Source organism: Octopus bimaculoides, chromosome 9 (genome assembly GCF_046866305.1).
Source record: "Octopus bimaculoides isolate indiv1 chromosome 9, ASM4686630v1, whole genome shotgun sequence".
Classification (NCBI taxonomy): domain Eukaryota; kingdom Metazoa; phylum Mollusca; class Cephalopoda; order Octopoda; family Octopodidae; genus Octopus; species Octopus bimaculoides.
In genome coordinates, this window is record NC_142936.1 from 39,540,387 (window position 1) to 39,553,946 (window position 13,560).

Sequence of the window (13,560 nt, forward strand, 5' to 3'; positions counted from 1 at the left end):
TTCTATTGTTTCTTATCTATTGGTGATAGCAAAGGGACAATTACTTCTAAAGAGAGGGAAGGTGTAAGCAGTATGCATGGGCAAGGCTATAAAAGATAGTAGCAATATACTTATTCCTATAAACCATAATTTCAACCAACAATTAGAATATATCAGTAACGACGTTACAGTTTTGACTGAAGTTGATGATAGACCCAACTCCAACAGAAGTAATAGTGATCAAAGACATAATTCATATAATATCAATAGGCCAAATGTGGAAGGAATAAGTCCAACTAATAGCACATCAAGATATGAATTAAATAATGATGGTAATAGCCAATATATACCTAATAGTAGAATGGAAGAATTGATAAATGATATTAGTGTAAATAATTGTAGTAATAATAATAATAGAGATATTAGAAATAATATAGGTGGAGTTGATAACCCCACCATGTGCAACTGTAGAAAAAAGTCCCATTGTCCTTTATTTGGATTTTGTTGTACCCGCAACGTAGTGTACAGATGCATCATTAGTACTAGAACAGAGAATTATATTTATATAGGGTGTAGTATTAACCTGAAACAGAGAATATATAACCATAAATCTTCATTTAGACTTAGACATAAGGCAAATAGTACAACTTTGGCAAGTAAAATTTGGGAGTTAAAAGACAATAGTAATAATATTAGCCTTAAATGGGAAATTATAAGAAAAGCACAACCTTATAGAAATAATAGATATGGATGTCAATTGTGTTCTATGGAAATATATGAAATTTTTAAACTTAGGAACAATCCTAATCTAATCAATAATAGATTAGACCTTAGGGTATCATGTGTGCATTGCTCTACTCGCACTTTTAAATTTTTTAAAAAATAGGACTTTTATTTAAACAACTAAAGTTATCAAAATTTATAGTACCTTACTTCTATTATAGTCATCTAGAACTATCAACTAGCACATATTTATTTTGGTAATTGAAACTTTACAACATATATTCCTGATCTCTATCCTTAACATCTAATCTACTTAAATCAGTCATCAGATTCCTGTATTGATTATCCATGTTATTTCCTAACATCCTTTCTTTTCTCAGTCCCTTAAACATCAATATACACATTATTATAAACTAATATAAATCCGATAATAATTTTTATCTTTTATTCACATTATATAAATAAGGCTTACCTATGTGTCTCCTAAATAGTATCATTATCGTCAGCTAATAAGTTTTTTTAAAAGATAATTCAAAATAGTGTTCATGATCACTATATGCTTAATATACTTAATATCCTTAAATTTTACACCCTACCCAGAGCCCCTGAATTCAATATTGACATTATTTCATGATTTTTGTGAAAGATAACTACATCTAATTTTATTTTATTAACATACCTCTTATTGTGTAAACATTAGTTAGAATTCTGTTGTTGTCTGTACCACTATACTGTTACTCTATTCAGACTAAAAGTAAAAAACCTATTTGACCCATATACCTAGGGCTATAATTCCTCAACATTAATTCCTCAACATTTTGATAGTAATAAAATGACCTGATACTACTATGACCAGTGAAACCTCTAGATTCTATTACTTTTATAGCCTTGCCCATGCATACTGCTTACACCTTCCCTCTCTTTAGAAGTAATTGTCCCTTTGCTATCACCACTAGATAAGAAACAATAGAATTCTGAGACAGTTAAAACTTTTGTCTAGAATCAATTACTAGCCTGATAGACCCTGCTATGTCAAGATGGACTTATATATTCTTCCTCTGCTCTCTCCCACTTGGTTTTAATATGTTGCCACATTTGTAATATGTCTTTTTTCTACATTTTTTCGTGCAGCTGAAGATTGCTCTTCATATTGCATTTAAGGTAATGCTCACATTACTTAAATAAATTGAAGTAGCATGAAACGTGCGTACTGCAATCACTTTTGAAATCCGTGTTGCTTATTATTTGATTTTAATCACCCATCCTTTTGGGATGTGAAATTCGGGTGCCTTCGCATAAGTACCATATTCAAGCCTTGAATCTATATATATATATATATATACATATATATATACACACACATAGATAGATAGACAGATATACATAGACAGACAGTCGGATTGATCGATCAGTTGATTGATCTCTGTCAAACAATCATAAACATGTACAGTTCTGAAGTCAAATACATTGTTTTACTGCGAGGAAGATGAAAAGTCTGAACATTTGAAGCTGAACCTTCATCAGAGAGGAGGGTTTTCTGATGGATTTATTAACTAGAACTCTATTTATTCAGTACTATCAGAGAGTGCCACTTTCCAATGAAGGATTTTACCAAAAGGTATAAACTTTTCCTCTTTGTCACGCCCAACCATCGTATTCCACCTTAGAAGAATGTATACTGGTTAATTACAATGCAGACTATTATTTTTTTTTTCTCAGATTCTACAACCTATTTAGTTACATACTTATTTTGTCATGCCAAAATTTTCTGCTAGTATAGATTAAGCCAATGATGATGTTTCAAAACCAAACTGTGTTCTGTTTTATTTAAGGCATAGTATCATCTACTGAAGGAAGAATTGAGCATAATTGTTCTTAATTCTAACTTTCATGAACCACAAATATTTACTGGGTTGAAGGTTAGTTCCAGTTTCGGTAAGATTATGTGCCTGTTGCTAATATTATATTTTACACCTCTAAGAGCTCTGAAACATTATATATCACAAGAGAGCCACAATATAGTTACTCACCCTCCTAGAAAAAATGCCTAATTCCCAATTCTTTCAAATCACATCCTGCCCTCTTTAAGAAGGAAAAACACATTAGATAATGTAGTCACAGTTGTATAAAATGATGGAAAAGCTGTCTCAAATACTCTTGATCAGAAGTCTGCCAGAATCAGAGATGATTTAGGGTTAAACAACAATAACAGTAACAACAAAATACCTTAAAAGTGGTGAGTCAAAATATCATAAGACTACACTCAAAATGTATGAGAGAGTGTTGTACTTTGAAATTTTATAAAACTAAGCACTGTCATAAAGTAAAAGCAGCATGAATTAATGTTGCAGGCCCAGTAACTTTAATTAAATAAGACTATACCCATTTCACAGAAAGTTAAGCTGTGGACAATGTTTAAATCAACCAAAGGCAAGAGCAACAGTTCAAAATCAAAACAAAGAAAATTTTAATGTGTTGATGCACCAAAGTCTCAGTTAATTAAAAGCGGAATAAGCAATGTAAAGAGATGAAGAATAATCTCTTTGCTCATTGACAGACACAGTGACAACTCTGAAAATATTTGGTCTTATTACACCTCCTGTCTAAAGTTGATTGGAAAATAAATCGATCAGAATAAATAAAAAACATAACTGTTTTAGGTTAATAGTTATATCAATCTTTAGTGCCGAGTTCACTATGAAGTTGAAGAAAAACGAGTCACTGGATGTACAAGACAGTCAAAGATTTCAAAATTATTGTCCATGGTTTTACACTTCTGACAATTACTTTGAAATTTTCTGTCTGTTATTGCTTTGACTACCGATATTATGAGGTGTTTAAAAATACGACACTGTTTTTTATGATTATGGGGTTAGAAGAAATATATATATATATATATATATATATATATATTACTCTTGCAATGAATCACATGATATAATAATTTCTTTTGGGGGAAGAAAATATAATTTGTGTAAGTACATGTGTAAATATTTGCATATGTTTTACAAGTATGTTTATAGACACTACAACGGGATGTTTGCAAATACTTCTATGATGGACTTCATAAACCAACATTTACTTTTCTTCGAAAATTGGTACATTTCCAAGTAGTCTGAAATGGTTATAAATAATTGTACTCCTTTGACAAGTTAATGGTAGAAATATGCTTTGTAGTAGAATAACATATAAACACTACCTCCAAAGACACTGATGTAAATAAAAATAGTTAATATGTGTATGTATGTTTATACATACTTACATATGTGTGTGTGTGTATGTATATATTCATACATGCATACATAAGTATTATATATACATAAATACTTGTATACATCTGTTTATATGTACATATGTTTAAGAATATATATGTATTTATACACATATTATGATTATACACTTATGTATATGCACACATGCACACGCGCACACGCATACACACACACACACACACACACACACATAATTGTGTTTATTTATTATTTTAACATTAACTTTAACTTTTATCAGTTAGAAATGCTGAAAAGCTTTTTTCTGTTATTTATGTTTCACACTAAAATTTTGTGTCTATTGAATAAAATTCAGACATCAATATTGCCTTTAACTTCATTAAAAAAAAGAAAAAATACAATTAAAATATAAGGAATAATTAAATAAACTGTAAGAAATAAACAGAATTAAGAGAAACAATAAATTGAATAATTTTAAAAAGAAATAATATTCTTTAAAAAAAAACATAAATGAACAGTAACAAAAGCAATAATGGGAAATGTTTTTACTGATAGAAGCAGTTAATAGTATTGCCATTTAAGTAGAGATAGGCTCTTGGCAATCTGTCTACAACCTATTTATCATAATCTTCAACATTTTTATGTCTATTTTTCCATGCTGCTATGGGCTGGATATAATCTGCTGCACAGCATATTGACAATCATCTTAGTCTTCTGTGAGGTCCAACATTCTGAAATTTAACTGCATCATGTCTTCTTATGTCTTCTCCCATCAGATAAATAAGGGACTTATTGTCTTGACCCTTAGGTACTGCAAGTAGAATCAATTCTGTTACATAAATCTTGATCAAGTCCCTAGTCTGGTGATAATTTCTTTCCTCTCTCTCACTGATCTCTGAGATTTTGAAAAAGAATTATAGGCACTACTCTATTTCTTTTGTCTAAAAATGGGTAGGCAAAGTGTTAGTGTTAAATGTAACCATAGATTAAGTCAGATTACTTCGTGTCTGTAGCTAAAGCTTTTCAGAAATACATTAATGTCACAGTATCCATTTCCCCACCATTTGAAGACGTTGATAACTTGTTAAAGGGGTGAAGATATGATGACATAATTAAGAAATGCACTTTGAAATTACATGCATTTGTGTTTAATTGTTCTACACTACACATCGGGTTTTTACTGTCATACTTTCAGTTCTTTGTGTCAGTGATATCTGGTAAATGGAAACTGTTTGGAAACTTGTTATAAGGACCAGTCCTTATTTTAGTGTGAAATATATTTATTACCTGCTTTAGCATGACTGCCTGGCTTGTAAATGCCTTTCCAATGTCTTCTGTTCTATTGCAAGATTGAAGTTAGGTGTCAGGTCTGAACATAACTTCCTTTCTTCCTGCAATCAGTGTTATACACCTTGAAAAAAGGGTCACGGCCACAGCTTCCCTTTCATGAGATGTAAAAATATTGAGAATGTATTTTTTACTGTGTTAATGAAAATACATAAGAACAAAATGTGGCATATATGGGATTGGCTTAATGCTTGAAAGAGTATTGAAAGTGAACATGGAGTACTACAACATTTATGAGGTTAGTCCTTCTTCATAAAGTAAAAGAGAAACATGGGGAGGAAGAAAGAATTTGTGGTTTCTCTTAATTCTGTTTATTTCTGACAATTCATTTAATTATTCCTTATGCTTTAATTGTATGCTAGTCATTCTTCTCAAAGCAAAGAAAAAATATGGGGAAGAAGAGAGAAGTGATGTGCACAGAACAATTCTGAAAAATATAAAAAAATGAAAGACAGGAAAGGGGAAGAGTTCAAAGTTGAGGAGGATATCAGTCTAAGAGGAAGAGTCAAGAAGTTATGTGCAATGAGAGTGTAGATGCAATCTATCAGACATAAATATCTTTTATTAACAATATAACAACTGTATTGATAGTACTATTAACAATCATAAAATCATAATATACAAGAACAGTTTTAATGATATTGATATGAAATAATAATGATGAGTAACAACAGGTTCAAAAACTAAGAAACAAACAATACAGATGAATGACAAGGGAAATATATAACAAAAACTAAGGTCCGAAAAGATAAGATCTGTATTTAGTTGTGGTGGCTCAAAAGATCATTTAGCATAGAGTTTATTGAAAAGTTTTGGAAATGTGAAATTAAATCAGATATCTTAGTGTGAAGATGATCAAATGAATGTTTATGATGTTGGAGTGAGGGTAGTGGCAGAAATCTAGAGAATGAAAGTTTAAACATGTCAATAAAATGACTGAAAGTAGTAGGTGAGAGTGGGAAGAGAGAAGAAAGAAAAGTTTATACTTGATGGATAACATGTGAAAAAGAAATCATGTGTATATACTCGTCTACGTGTGGTTATGTATATGAATACACACACATACAAATGCATAAGTAGCCTGTATATGAAAGTACAAACTTGCTTTCAAAGAGTATGACATCTCTGCCTTTTGATCCCACCTGTGCATTAGATGTGCATTTTGATGTACTGTGCTTGAAGTTCTATGTCAGCATGGAACATGGGCATTAAAAGATGATGATGATAATAAGATCTGTTATAATAATATAACCATTATTAGATTCTAGAGCTTCAAAGAGTAGATCCTTACAGATGGTAGAGTAGACCCTCACAATATCAAATGAAACAAATCTACAGTTGATTTTGCTTTTGATATTGTTTACCTGCTTAATGGTGGCACTACAGCAGTTCCATTTTTTAAGGTATTTTTTTGCCTGATCCTAAAATTTGAAATCTCAAGTAAATTTTTGCTGACTATGCCACTTTTTATTGGATTGAACAGTGTATATTTATGGTCCCCTAAGGAGTGACTTTCCAATAATTACTGTACACTTTACAAAAGGTGTCACCACCATTTGACTTCCATCTTTGAGGTTATCAGAAAACTAAATACTCAACCAATCTGTTACATTAACTTTCTCTTGTTACATAAATGGTTGACTTTGTCTTAGATCTTTTTATGAAATCAAGGTTAACACTTAATCCAGATAATAAACTGTCTTTTTTAAGAGGCTTTATGAAGAAATTTCTTTCTCTGAAGGTTAAAGAGGTTCTGAATTTCTAAGCTGAATTTCATTTCTCTGAATTTCTATGTATAAAAGTGTTCTTTTATGCATCATAGAATAGATAGCTTATTTGATTATCTTTAATTTTATTTTTTGTAATTCTATGATATTGAACACATCATTGACTTAATTTTAAGAGCAAATAGAGATTATATGTAAAAAGGGCTCCATAAAACTTAAATCTTAAATGATAGTAATTGACAAGGAATATTTGCAGCAAAGTTGTGAAAGTGTAAAGAAGTGGGTGGGGATAACCACTTCAGCCTCCCATAATATAATATCATTCCAGTAGTTTTTAAAGATATGATGTAAAGGATTCACATAAGTTTCTTACTAGCACTTTAACCATTGTTATTGATGATTGTTGTTTTATTTCTTTTAGCATTATTAGTTGTTACTCTGACAAAGTTTATTTTCAAAACATTAAGGCACAAACAGGTATGGATGTATAGTTAAGACTTTCACTTGTCAATAGTGTGGTTTTGGGATCAGTTCCACTGTGTAATACCTTCGGTTTCTATAACAGATCTGGGTTGATCAATGCTTAGTGATGGAATTTATTTGAAGGAAAGTTGATGGAATTTAGTTGATAGAAAGAAGCCCATCATACACATGCATACACATAAGTATGTTTATATGTGCACATATTGTGTGGGTATGTGTGTGTTTGTCTGTCTCTCAATATTTTGACATTGTGTGATAGTTATAAATAAGTATCATGATCAACCAAGTGGTGTCTCACATTTCCAGTCTTTGTGAAAACATGTCTGGCCATGAGAAATATTGATTTCAAATTTTGGCATAAGGCCAACAATTTTGGGGGAGAGGTAAGCTGATTACATCGACCCTAGTATTCATCTCGTACTTATTTTATTGACCCTGAAAGGACGAAAGGCTAAGTTGACCCTGGCAGCATTCGAAATCAGAATATAAAGTTGGAAGAAATGCAGCTAAATAGTTTTCTGGTGCAGTTATGATTTATCAGATTACTGCTTTTGCCATGAGAAATATTAACTTGCTTGGAAACAGTTGAAGTTTAGCAACAATAAGCATATCCAGCCATAGAATATTTGATCCAATGAATTCTGTTTGACCTATGGAAGCATGATAAAAAGTGGGTATTAAATTGATGATGACGATGATGACATGGCTTATTTTGCAGGATTTCATAAAGAAAAAGAAAAAGAAAACCAGTTGACCCTGGAGTTGAGTCTGCATCTAGAAAGCTTCTTTCCTCAATTATTTCCTGTTATGTTTGTTAGTACTAGTTACTCACTAGACTGTTGAAAGAACTAACTGACTGGAAGAATAACTTTGGAAGTTCCTTTTTTTTTCTTCTTTCTTTTGACTCTTTATCCACTCAAAGATAACAGATTTTGGAAGAGTAGTTTATGAATATCTTGAAACTGAATTGATTTAATTTTTCATTCCAAAAATAGGTAATTATGTACCAAGCAGAAGAAAATCCTTATGTTCAACTTTTACTGTTTACCTATCATGTATTTCATTGTATCTTTTCATCATTAGCTTTTCATGCAGCTTTAGTAACCGATGTTTAATATTTTACATTTAAACTGTATTTGAATCTTTTTGCAAGTTGAGATTGGTGCTGTAGGAAAATTTAGATATTTTCTCATTTATGTTCTTATTTAGATATTCAGCACCAAGTGTGTATTCTATAGTCTTGGAAATTCCAAGATATAAAGAAACTAGTTTGTGTGTGTGTGTGTGTGTGTGTGCGTGTGTGGAGTGTGTATGGCTTAGCTGGTAGTCACATCAGGAAATGTTGAAGTAACTTTTCTTGATGTGGATTAAGGTGTTTTTCCCCACCTAAATTGTAGATATTAATGCAGAAGTTCTCAAAAATGGTGGTGATTGTGTTTTGGTTACAAAATTACTAGGTCTTATCAACACAAGTTTGAGTGTTTGGTCTGAGTTTGAGGTGCTGTTGTTGGGAGCTGATGATCATTGTTGTCTTTAGCTTTATCTTATCTGTTCGGTATCCACTGTTAATACCTAGGAAGGTATATACCTCTTTCCTTTTTTATCTTTATCATGTTTGCCGTTTCATTCCAGAGTATTTGTGTGTGAATAAACAGCTTTCATTGATACACTCCCTCTTTTTCCTGACAGAAAAATAATGGAGTTTAGTTGCTGCTTATGTAGATTATGTACAGATAATAGCTGTGTTAGGCTTTTACAGTTGGCTATATTATTTGGGAGATCTGGTTGCTAAATGTCTTTATTTTCTGTCGCTGGAATTATTCACTGCTTGCATGTCCACTGAGATGTTTTTCTGTATTGTGCTTTCTATATAATTATCTCAGATTGTATGGCAACTGAATCAGTAACCAATGCATCTATCCCAGAGGTTTGATGGTTGAAATGACAGGAATGATTGGAGTATAAAGCCAAAGTAGTCATTCATCATTTTTGTTGATAAGCAGTAGGTTTTGTGGGCTATTTTCAGGTGTTTATATTTTACTGATTTAACTTGTAGGATATCATCCATGATGAGGCACCTACTTCATGGATTTTAGTTTATCATATTGATACCAGTTCATTTTTCAATCCAGTACTTATTTTATTAATCTCTGTTTCACAGACTATGAAGTTATCAGACTTAGACAGATGCAACATAAGAGTAGTATGAACATTATCCCCACGACCACACACACACACACACACACATTCACCTCACTCACACATACATATAGACAGATGGAGAAATGCAAGATGGGTTTGTCCAGTTTTCAATAACCCATTCTATAGAGAAGGTATTGGTCAGTCCCTGATTAAATTAGAAGCCACAAAGTTCTAAATGGGGGATTAAACATATTTTACCATATGCAAGAATTTTTCCTCAGCAAACTGCAGTGAAATTGTCTTTAGAAGTTAAGATTAGTCACTGACATATATGAACTAAAGTTTATATGTATTTAAGTGTGTATGTGTGTGTGTGTGTGTGTGTGTGTGTATCAGTATATACACACACACACATACACACACATACACACACACACACGCACATATGCATATACACGTATATATAGGTACACGCACGCACACACACACACACACACACACCTACTAATATATATATGCATATAATCTCTGTTCAGCTGCATTCAAACAAGTTGGTAAACACTAATAAAGGCGTCTTGTCATGATAGCATTTTAGCCAAGTTTGAATTCAAGCTAAATTGGTTAATACATCAGCACCATATTTAGATATTTAGTCATCTCAGTTATTTAACTCTGTGATCTAATCAACGATAAAAGTAGAGAGACAAATTGATAATATACATGAGCTTAGATAATAGATTTCTCTCACAGCGATTGAATTGACTTCCTTAGGCAATGCACATAAATTGGCCTATCTCAATAGAAATATATTTTACAACCTAATAAGTCGCAGTCATTATTTATTCTGTAAGATTTTGAAATTTTGTTGCTGTAAGAACATCACATTTTATCACACACATATTTATTAACATCTATGGTGAAATGAAATTAAAAAGAAGAGGTTTATATGTTTCAGATGCAACTGAGTTAATATCATAGTGATACTGGGAATGAGTTATGATCTAATACTTTTGGTGGTGTTTTCTGTGTTGTTACCAAAGCCTGACATATTTAAAATAGATGTAATAAGATGAATGTGAGTTTAAGACAATATTATCCAAGGTGTCCTTCGTTTTTAAGACAGTAAGATGTAATTTAAAGATTTAGAGATTATTTCTAGCACTCTGAATAACCATGACTTAAATATATATGAAAATTATGTGCTTGTGCATTGTGAATGTGAGCTTCTAAACATTAATGATTTCTTAACTGAATGCTAATATAATTTAGTTAATAATATAGGTTGTCTATTTTCCATATTGCATAAGTGATGTAACAATCACAGTCATTTGAGAGAATAAAGTGCAGGTGCTTTAGAAAACTTCCAGTGATTTAAGCTTGTCATTTACAATTGTAGTAATTATTCTCTATGGAACCTTTGCTCTTATATCCTGTTTGGTGTAAGGAGACCATATGAAATAGAAGGAATTCAGATGGGTCTGCAGAAAAATAGAGGTGAGAATCTGGAGTGACTGAAAGGAAGATCTTGCAGTCTAAAATACACTTTGTAAGCCATTTTATTATTCTCATGTCTTTTTTCTAGATTAAGTTATTGTCAACCCTGATTTTGTTGGATGTCATGAAAGGATTTTTAAGAGAAGAAATTGATATTTAGCCCCATTTTGTTCACCAAAAGGGGTTAATCGTAGTATGTTAGTTACCTCACAGAACTACAGCACAGAGATCGATTGGTTTTGTATATCTTTAATGCCTCTCGGCGCTTAATCCCTGATAACATTTTGGTAGTTTGAGAGGATTCTATTGATGTACGAGACAAGTTTCTCATACATCAATAAAATGTTATAGTTAAATCTATCAAAGGCTTTGCTTAAGACATGTATGTGGCATCAATATTTGATGTCATATTTGCATCTTCAAAGTACTGTAGAATAGTGTTAGAAAGTTTCTGCCATATTGAAATCCATGCTACTTTGGATTTGTGCTTTATCGTTGTTCTCTAGTAAAGTAAAAGACTCTTAACCTCTATACTCCAGTATTTTCATCATATGAAACATCTGTTTATGGTTTCTTTATGTGGAGAAGTATGTGTCAGGTATATAGTATGGTGACTGATCAGAGATCAGAGTTCTTGGTGCAGTCATTAGTTGGTACTGACTTCAAGATAAGACAGCAAATTTATATGGATTGAGTCTCAGAGTATTGTTTTATCTCTTTATAGTCTTGTTTGTTGAGTTAATCAGAATTAATATTTAGGGAGCTGTATTCAGTGATGCTGCCTTCCAGTGTTAACTTTAGGAGGATCCCTGAAGATGGAGTAGCTTTACTTCAGTTCTTTCATCCAATAATTGAGGAAATGGAATGGTCAAAGGAGTGAAATAGAAATCTTTTTTACAACTTGCTTTAATGACTTAGTCAAAAGAAGAAATAGTAGTGTGTTTGTGATCATTTTTCTGACTTCCTAGTCTGGTGGAAGGTAAGAGGAACGGAGGAAATCATTCTTAGTCCAGAGACTTAACCTAACATTTACTGCAGAATAGACTCTGTGAAAGACAACTTCAGGTCATATGAGAATGTTAAAAAATGTTAAAATGGGTGAAAGATTAAGTCTACTATCCTTGATGTAAAGATACAATTTGGGGTTTCATTTTATTTCCTAAACCTTTTGAGTGTTCAAATGTTGTCGTCAAATCAGTATTTTTTAGAGTTACACATTGGTACAGCTGCCTGGTGTTAATATATTTGTTCATTCATTTTCTGGGTTTTATGTCTTAATTTCATGTTGATAGTTTTTTTCTCTTTCTCTTTGATTCATGATTTTTTTTTAATTAGGAGAATTGAGTGTTTGCTTTGATGTCTGAGGAAGTATTTGTAGAGGAGGAGCCAACAGAAGTCAAGCTGTGAATAATTGCTCCTCATATCACAAAGTGTAAATCAATGTCATTCAATTTGTGTGTACTGAGTTGAATGTACTTTGTTAAACTTGGAAGGCTAAGGTTATACTGCACTATATTGTGAACTCACCAAATGAAACTAAATACACAAGGCAAAAGAGTATGATTAATAGTATAAATCATTTAATCCACTGCTCTCCATTTCTGCCACTCGCCCACCAGAATTCCAAAACCAGCTTTGTGAACTTTACAAGCAAGAATGTACAATAATAGTAATAATAATGAAAAAGAATGTACAATGATAATAATAACAAAAAGAATGTACAATAATAATAATAATAATCCTTTCTACTGGAAGCACAAGGCCTCAAATTTGGGGGAAGGGATTAAGTCGATTACATCGATACCAGTGCATAACTGGTAGTTATTTAATCAACCCCAAAAGGATGAAAGGCAAAACTGACCCCAGCGGAATTTGAACTCAGAACATAGCAACAGATAAAATACCACTAAGCATTTCGCCTGGTGAGCAAATGATTTTGCCAGCTCATCACCTTATACAATAATAATAAAGATAATAATGTTTCTAATTTAAACACAAGGTCAATGTTTTTGAGAAGTGTTTAGTTGATGTCATCAACAGCAGTATTTAACTTGTACTTTATTTTATAGACATCAGGACAAGGAAAGATGAAGTTGATCAAGGTGAGATTTAAACTAGAATAAATACCTCAGAGTATTTAGTCTTATACTGTAATGGTTTGGCAAACTCATTGCTTTAATGATAATACCAATATTGATAGTTTGTTACATAAGCTCATTGCTAAAACGTTGGAGGTGGGGTATATTTAATTCTAATTGTCTTCCACATCCCACTATTTGATTTGTATATAATTTATAAAATCTAGAAGGATGAAAATCACATTTGATAGCAATTTGAAGACTGTAAAAGGACTGGAATATATACTATAAGGCACTTTGTCATTTAAATATATTACTAAAACTTTAGATTTCCAATCCCCAACAGTATTAGTCAAA

The 13,560-nt window shown here is 31.8% G+C and overlaps 1 protein-coding gene across 5 annotated transcripts in view; it reads left to right on the top strand.

Moving 5' to 3' along the window:
• Positions 1-13,560, top strand: part of LOC106869101 (endoplasmic reticulum aminopeptidase 1) — a 1,176,109-nt gene that overhangs the window by 577,982 nt on the left and 584,567 nt on the right. The gene's annotated exons all lie outside the window — the stretch shown is intronic.